Source organism: Suricata suricatta, chromosome 4 (assembly GCF_006229205.1).
Source record: "Suricata suricatta isolate VVHF042 chromosome 4, meerkat_22Aug2017_6uvM2_HiC, whole genome shotgun sequence".
Lineage (NCBI taxonomy): Eukaryota > Metazoa > Chordata > Mammalia > Carnivora > Herpestidae > Suricata > Suricata suricatta.
In genome coordinates this window covers 10,957,801-10,966,772 of record NC_043703.1, presented here as the reverse complement: position 1 = coordinate 10,966,772, position 8,972 = coordinate 10,957,801, and positions in this window count along the sequence as shown.

The following is an 8,972-nucleotide window of genomic DNA, read 5'->3' as shown; positions in this document are numbered from 1 at the left end:
GGGGGCGGGGCAACATCGGGCAGCGATTCTAACTTTTGCCTCTCTGAAATACAGTGGCAGGCCAGACAGCAGCTCTCCAGAGGGAAGCGGCTAAATCAACAACCTCCTTCACGCAGAATTTCTCTTTCCGGCCCGGAAAACACTCCTTATGTGCACCTCAGTTTCTTTGAAAGGACAGTAAATCAAAATTGATCCAACAAAATGAATATTTTAAAATCAAGCAATATCTTTACTCCATATTTACTATTAGAATAATCTTTTGCCTTGTCATTGTTTTCTAATACTCTGATCTAGGAGATGAGATGTCTTATTTGAGAACTGTAAACTGCCCTTGGGGGAAAAAAAAAAGCAAGCCCCATCCTTTACAAGGGATTTGTTATCAAATCACTTGTCCAAGAGAGATAGGTTTCTGCATCCCTCTGGGGGGAGGAGAAAAATGTGGCATCCCCAAACTTCAGGGTTATTGCTGCCCCAAAGTGTCACTTCAGCTCTTAAAAAGAAAACATCTTAATATTTTGTGATGTTCCAAGATGCTCAAAAATTAAAGCCAGAGTTTTTAATTTTTATTCTGTTGCCCTGCATAAAATTAATTGTAGAAAAGGGATAATGAGTAAAATGTGAATATTTTTCTTAATTCATTTGCAGTCCAAGTAAAATTAGACTGCATAAAGACCTCATCTTAATGGCCCCAGGAGATGGTCTGGGAAATTGGTAAGAAATATTTTCAAAAGAACTGATTCGCTAGCCCCCGTTTACATCGGTGTGAGCGATGTTTAACAGGCAACTTCCCTATAAGCCTTGGGAAACTGACAAGCAACAAAGAAAATGCTACAATCAAACTTCAAATAGGTTTTTTTCTTTCAGCTTCACTGAAGTTCAAATATAGGGAAATAAGAAAGGCATGAGTGTAAACACAATGAAAAAATTAATAAACAGCAGCGACAAAAATCCGCATCTGTGTTTGCAGAGGATGAATCCTTTCACAATCTTCCTTTCAAAGACTTACAACGTCTCAAGCCAACCAGGCAAAGTGGAGCAAGGACTCCCATCTCTATGGATGGTTAATGGGGACAGCGTCATATTTGGACTTGTCACCACTGTCTTCATCCATTCTCAGACCATTTCAAATGAGTTTCCTTTATTTGAATTTCTTGGCAATGAGCATCACTACTTCCATAATGGCAGCTTTGCATTCAGTCCTATGGGTTATGAGTAAAAACAAACCAAAAAATGAACGAATAAAGAAAAAAGAAAATAAACACAACCTACCTTTTAATACGGACTATTGAGCATGTTTATTGTGCAATAAAATGAGTACCTCCACTCCCTTCAAAATAGCTTTTCCTCAAAATTATAACTGCTTTGTTTTATTGAATTGCTGAAATTTAATGGTTTAATGGGTAAAGGCATGAAGGAAAGGCTGTAAAAATGTGAATAATGGTTCAGCAGCGCCGTGCGGAATCTGGAACCCGCCTCCTTGTGCTACTCTTGTTAAACACAGCATGATATGTATCTGTCATCGATTTAATATGTCTTAATTCAAATATAGCTCCCTGATCAATTTCTTTTTATGGAAGCCTTAAAAACGAAAAGACTTTCTTAGGAAATAATGGAGATTTGGGTGATGATTGGAAAGAAGGATATTTACAAAGTGCACTTAATGAATATTTGCAAATTTATGGCCAAACCCAGACTCTGAAAAGATAATTGACTCAGGTAAATCGACTTGAGATGCTAATTCTTAAAAGAAAGAACTGGGAGCAAAATTTCAATCAACACCAATAAGGCGCCAATAAACTGCCTGCCAATTAAACCTGAGAATAGGCCTAGCTAGATGGTCACCGGGAAGGCTCACCGTGGATTTCCCGGATTGCCTTTCTTTATAAAAGAGCTTTCTATTTTGTAGAGGCGCTTTTTGTTATTGTGATGACCCGCCTGACCCCAGGTGCGCTGTTTCTTTTTCAAGCCATTTGGAAGCCAAATCAACTCCCCTTAACCTCCCGAGTTTCTAAGGATCCAATAATTGTGTAACACTTCCCAAATAAACACCAGCAATTTCCAGGGCGTTGAAGAAAATAATAACAATGGTGGTGTTGTGTTGTGTTTTAAACAGGGGGTATAGAAGTCATTATGCCAGTTTCCGTCTGTGGATGCAACCCCATATTTCTACGGTGGTGATGGCTGTCAGGGCCGACTCTAAAATTCATGCCCTTGTCTGCGTTTTTGCAGTGGAGACCTTTGTATGGAGGGAGCAGCAACGTGGCCATCTATGGAAATGCCCTTTCTGGGGTCAACAGGTGCTCCTGGGGAGCATCGACTTTCCGACTTACCTCTTGCACCCCGAATCCCAACCTTCTCCCAGAGCAAACAAAGGCATGAGGAGGCGGAGAAGGTACAGTAAATGCCGAGCTGGCCCGAACCCGGCGGCCCTGCCGCGCTCAGTTGCCTAGAGGCAATAGGACCCCGTCTCGGAGATGCCCAGGCTGGCACTTATGGCCACCGGCTGCGTAAAAGGGGAGTGGGGCGGTGACTGAGGCTCTCCAGCGCCCTCCGTTCCCCACTGAGCACAACCAAGTTTCCTTGGGATGGGTGTGGGCGATTAATAAACTTAAGGGAAGTGAATTGGACATTTCCTGGCTTTTGAGCCTTTGTTTGATTGTTTCTGCAGCTGCGGGGAGGGGGGAAGCTGAGGACGGTGAGGTGGACAAGAAAGGATCTGGGGGACCCACCGAGCTGCCTTTCAATGTCCTTTGCAACTGCTTTACGCTCGCCAGCCCCGTGTGGTTTCAGCCAGGGAGTCTTCCTTACGGAAGGACAGGGTGCCTGCCAGGTTTGGAGTGCCTAGTGCCATTTGGGCCTCGCCAGAGCCAGGTTCAAGGGCGAACAGGGTGCCCCTGTTCTTCCGGAGATCAAAGGACTTTTGGAGCCCAGCCCAAGGGTGCCAGTGGGTGCTCAGCGGGAGGAGGAGGGTTAATAGCAGACACTGGAGAAAGTGGACGAGGAGCACACTCACACCTCTTTCAAGCCCGGGCAAGGTGGGCAAGGGGACCCACAAAGGTTCCTTTCCATTGAGCTTTGTCATGCCGGAAGTGATGAGGACTTTGAGTTCAAGGCTTTTCTCAAATCAGGCTCGTTAGGCGTCTAGGCAGTGAGGTACTCTGCTGTCTCTCTCTGCCCCTTGCCTGGCTTGCGCTCCGCAGGTACCAGATCCCCACCCTTCCGCCTTTACACTCCCGGTGTAACCCCGGGTGAGTAACCAGCCAGACCTGGGGACTCGGGTGTCCCAAGCACGGAGCAAGTCTGCGCCCTCTGAGCATCCCTCCAAGGTTGCTTCTCCTTCCTGCCCTTCTGAGCTCCCCCTGTCTCCTCAGGCTTCACGGGTACCTGCTCGGCTAAGAGTAACCTGAAAATGTCCTTCTTGCTAAACTTTATGATCCCTGTCTCATGTACATGGGCCTAAGGAGAATTGTTTTTTAAGGACACAAGATTGGGACTTTGTAGGGGTGACTTAACTGTGGATTTGGGGGTGGTTTATTTTGCATAGTCAAGAAGGGGACCTGTCCCACATCTACCTGACCTCGGCGCTTACCAGCCCTCAGGAAATTATGGCTCTCTTTACTTCCCCATCACTAAAAAATTAAGTTGACTAAAATTGGCCTGTCATCAAATATTCTCATTTGGTTATCAATCATTTTTACCCTCAGAGATGGGGGTTGTAGGAGAATGGCCTTTGACCCATGTCTGACCATTAGGATTGGTAATTTCTTGGGAAATGCCTAATTGTTGTTCCTTAAACTATGCTTAGAAAGTCAAAGCAGGAACCGCAATACTCCCTTATGCGTTCACGGTTCATATAACCGCCCAATATTTATTTATGTTGGATTCCAGATGTGCTTCTCCTCCCCTTCATTCTTTATCTTTTAGGATGTTTTTTGGATGAGAGGCAAAGGAGAAGCAGAGGTTGTGTGGGGTTTCTTTTTAATCTCAAATTTTGTGGGCCCTTCCCCCATCCCACACCCCTTCCAATATCTATACTTAAATATTTGAAGAAGCGGTGGAGGCAAATCAAATAGTGACACGTTGACGGATTTACTTGTGTAAGCAATATGGTTGACATATGGCATTGTTATTTATGAATGACAGCATAAATTGTATTACAGAGTCTATTGCAATAATACTGCAGTTTATTGGAAAGCTGGTCTCCTGTCACCAGTATTCAGCCTCCCTGGATGTAGTTCATTTGGGAACCGGAAAGATAACGGTCCTCAAAATAATTAAACACATTCATGTGCGCTAATGCCTCCTGTTTGGGGTTTGTTTTACTTTTGCTTTGTTTTGGAGTAGAAACATGATTGTCAGGAAGGGGGACAGAGTCAGGACAATCAGTTCTCTTCCTTTTGCAAACCCACAACGACTGTCACATAGAAATGCTGACTTTTTTTTTCTTTCTGAGTCCCCAATGACAAATAGACAAACATTTGCATCCCTGTCACTAAACTGCCGGTGAGCACATGTTTTTTATAGAGGGTTTTTATAAGCCCAGTTACCGAACAGTACATTTTAACTGTAGGAAGAAGAGGAGTTCTTCCAGCAGACTGAAGAGGGCCTCCGGCACCTCCCCGCCCTCACGCAACCTGCCCCTTCTTAACAGTGGTATTTAAAAGTTACTGCATGGGCTGAGATTTTCATGATTTCCCCTTCTTTGACATTGCAGATATCTCTCTCTCTCTCTCTCTCTCTCTCTCTCTCTCTCTCTCTCATTACACTTCTCTGAAGCTCTGACAAAGAACTTTTGTTCTGGGTGGGTTTCACTGAGGGGGCTCCCCCACCACACATGTGGTCCTTCATGGGTCAGGGGTCGCCCAGCCCAGGAGTGGCTAAGAGGGCTGAATCAAAGGTGCCCTGCAACTTAATATCCTGTTGATGATCTTGTTGAATTTATGAGTCTGTGATACTGAGGATGGGGCTAAAATCCTCTCTCTCTCTCTCTCTCTCTCTCTCTCTCTCTCTCTCTCTCTTTTTGGCCTGGTGTATATGGACAGCTGATTCCACATTTGTTGCTCCCATCTTTACCCCATTTCCACCCCTTTCCTTAAGAGGAAAATCAAACTTTAAATGATACGGCCACGGAGTATTCCTGCTTTCCGATTTAAAGGTCTTTTTTGTTGGCTTGTTTGTTTTTGGCTTCTCCGGGCCAGCAAGATATACCTGTGTATGTAAGAGAGAGTATGTTGTGGTGTGAGTACATACACATTGTTTTTATGTATATGTATACACAAAATACTGCTCATGCTACAAAAGAAGTCAGTCAACCGTTCACGGAGGCCCACAAACCACAACGAGGTGCTCAGCGAATGGGTGCCTGGGTGTGTGATGGGATTTGCCGTTTTTTGAAGACAACCCAAATTCCCTATGGCATTGCGGGGTAAACGGGCGCCAGGCCGGGCGCCCAGGGGCTGGCCCTGCCAGGCATCCGCAGCCCCAAAGCCCCAGCTCTCTCCGGCCCCAGGCGCCCGCCCCGCGGAGGCGCCTAAGATCGTCCAAGAACAGTTTTGGAGAACTTACAAAGAGGGGGGCGCCTTTGCCCAATGGAGGCAGCTGTGGGTCCCCTGGGCCTGGGACCGCCAAGGTGGGCCCTTCCTGAAACCTGTTGAAAAACTGATCACTCACAAGGTACAGAGCGCATCCTAGCCGCTTTTTCCCCTTCAGCCAAGGAACCCAATCTTGAGGCAATGACTCTGAAAGCCTTTGCAGGTCCCCCCCCCCCGCTTGCTTTCTTGCTCTTGCTCTCTTCTTTTTCTTCCTTAAAAAAAAAAAAAAAGAATATGGTGTCATGGGAAAGGGATTTTGCGGTTTGTAGAGAAATAAAGCAGTTCTAAGACGGTACGGCGACATGACTTTGAACTTGGCTCAGCTCCTCTGTGTCCTGCAGAGAGAGGAGAGCTGGAGCCGGGAAAGAATGGTCAGGAGGGCCCAGCCCGCGGCCGCTCCGGCGGGAACTGCGGAGTCGCCCCCGCGCCCGGCCGCCCGCGGCCCCCGGAATGAAGCGCGAGCGAGCGCCCGGCCTCGCCGGTCGCACTGCGGGCGCAGCGAAGGGGAGTCAGAGCGAAGGGAGAGGACGGGGCAATGAGAGGGACAGAGGAGCGTGCAGGAGGCGAGAGAGTGGGAGAGAAGGAAAACCTGAAGTCTGACGGCTGGAGAAAAGGAGGGAAGTGAGGTTTTTAGATGTTCAGGACTGCTATTCTCCCGCCCAATCTCTAAGAAAATATTTTATTTTGTAAATATTTTTGGAGTAAGCTTTTCCAATTATTCTCCCTCACTCCGCCAAACCGTATAAATTGATGAATAAAGTAAACAAGTGTGAAAGGCTGTGCATTGGGCAATTTTTATTATTGATTCAATGTAGCAAGGCAGCCTTTCTCCCTAGAGATTCTCTCTCTCACTCTCACTTTTTTATGCCTCTCTGTCTCTCTCTCTCTCTCTCAATGCCTTCTCTGCTCAGAGGGTTGGCATTTACCTCCCCACCCCCAACAGAGAGAGGTGTGTGAAAAGGAGGAACGTTTCCTTCTTTCGGATAAGGCGAGAATTCTTCTCCAGGTTCCAGACAAAATTTCGGGCTTTCGGACAAGACCCGGCCTCGATCCTTGTTTCCCCTCTCCAACCGCAATGAGGGGTGGGCAGCGTGCAGCCACAGGCACCTTAAGCAAGGGGCTGCGGCCACCTCTGACCTGCAGAGGCCGCTTAAGCCAGGAGAGGCTGCCTGTGCGGGCGACGGAGAGCCCGGGGTAGGCCAGCAACAGCGACCTAGGGTTGTCTTCCCGCGTTTTCATTTCACTTCAGCACCAACATTTTAAATGCATATTGATTCTTTTCTCTTACTTGAATTTTATTTCAACTCCCAGGGATTTGTAAATAAAAACAGTTCTCCGAACCAGCTAGGCGAAGAAAGGCTCTGGCTTCAGGCCTTTCATTCACGCCTCCGCAGCCTCCGGGCCCGCGGTAACGCTCTCCGGTTACCTCTGGGAGCAAGCACCAGCTTTCCGCAGCGGGACAGGAAATGTCCCCAACGGCCAACCAGGAGCTGGGGTGGGGGGCCGGGACGGGGGGCGGCTGTAGCCCCAGAGCCGTGAGGCAGGCCTGGCCCGGCAAAGGGAGCAGCCTCCCGTCCCCGCCACCGCCCGAAGGTGGGGAGGCATTCCCCGCTCTTGGAGAAGGAGTGATAAATATCTTCCAGCAGGTTTCAGCCTTGCCAGTCTGGAGGTTTCTTCTCTGGAGTCCCTGAGCCCGACCCTCGGCCAAACTCCAGCCAGAGCCTTGCCCCTCCGCGGTCCCCACACTTCCCACCCCACGGTGGCAGCGTCCGGGGCATCTGGGCATCCACCCCGAGGATAACACTGTCTTTAAACGGACTTCCAATCAACCCCCTCCCTCGCGGGAGCCACTGCCCAGTGTTTACAGCTGTAGTCGGAGCGGGACGCGAACGGCGGGGGGAGCCGAGCGCGCCGAGCTGGGGGTGGGGGCCGCCGCCTGGGAGGGGGACGGTGTCTGGGTGAGTGTCCAGAGACCAGAAGGAACGGGCAAGTCTGGCTTTACCTAGGCCCACTATTCAGCACCTGTGTTTTCAATACCACCGAGTAAGTTTAAAAGGGGAGCGGGGGAGGAGAGGAGAGAGTGTGCCAACCGATCAGGGACCGGTTCCCGAGCCGCTCCCCGCCGCGCGCTCCCAACGGGGCCCGGAGCCTGCGGAGTCCCGGCGCCTGGAACCATTCGCCCGGAGAACTCGGTTGCTAGCCAAGTTCTCGAGAGACCGCGACCGCCCGCTTTCGTGCCCGCCAGGAGTGGCTTGGGTCCCCGGGGAGTCGGTGGCCTCTGCAGAAGGGCGCGAGGGCAGGGTGCTATGTCCTCCGGGTCCGGCCAAGGGCACAGTGCCCCTCCGGCCCAGGCCAGCGCTGCGCCGGCCTCCTAGCCCCGAGGAGCGCAGCGGCCAGCCGCGAACGTGAGCCGCGGCGCCGGACGCTCGGGCAAGGAGCTGTAGGCTGGCAGGCCGGGCTGGCTGGGAAGATCCGCGGGGTCCGCGGCTGCCGGGGCAGCGGGGAGCTCCGGGAGAGCGGGGGAGGAGTGGCGGATCAGCCGCGGGGCGGGGGCACCGGATTGACGGAGCCTCGGCGGCCAATGGCCGCGACGGAAGGGCGGGCGGGGCGGGAGCCGCTGTTAAAGGGGCGGCGTGACCGGGAGTCCCGGCCTGGAGCGGGAGGGAGAGAGGGAGCAAGGGAGCGAGGGAAGGAGGCCGGGGCGGGAGACGTGGGGGCGAGGCGGGGGAGGGGAGAGGAAAAGGAGGAGACAAAAAATTAAAAAAAGGCTGCAGCGGCGTCTGCAGCGCCCACCGAAATAAACAGAGGCAGAGGTGGTGGCGAACGAAGCCCACCGCAGCCGAAAAGGGGGGACCTGCTTTGGCCTCTTCGTACTTGCTCGGGTCTCGGACACCGGTCGGTCCTCAGAGGTGTGGCTGCTGGCTCCAGGTCCAGCGCCCGGAGCCGACCGGCGAGAGGGAGCGAGCGAGCTAGAGATCACTTTTTTATTGTTGTTATTGTTTTTCAGCCTAGCCTCCCCTCCTCCCCTCCCTCAGCTAGCCTTCTCCCCTCCCACAGCCCCCATCTCTCCTCCTCCCCCGCCTCCTCCTCCCGCACAACTTAAAGAAAGGGGGAGCGGCGCGGCTGCTTCCTTCATCTGGGGGAATTCGTGGCTGCTGCAAGTTTACTACGCGAGGCGCAGCCAATGCCAAGCGCGGAGGACGAGGAGGGCTAAACACCGCGGCCGCGGCGCCGAACAATACCCGCCGCGCACGGGGCGGCGCGAGTAAGGCCGCGGGGGAGGGAGCGACCGACCAAGCGCGCCACGGAGCGGGCGCCCGGCCTCCGCCTGCCACCCCAGAGCCCCCGCCGAGGTCAGGTGGAGCCGCGGGCGCGCTGGAC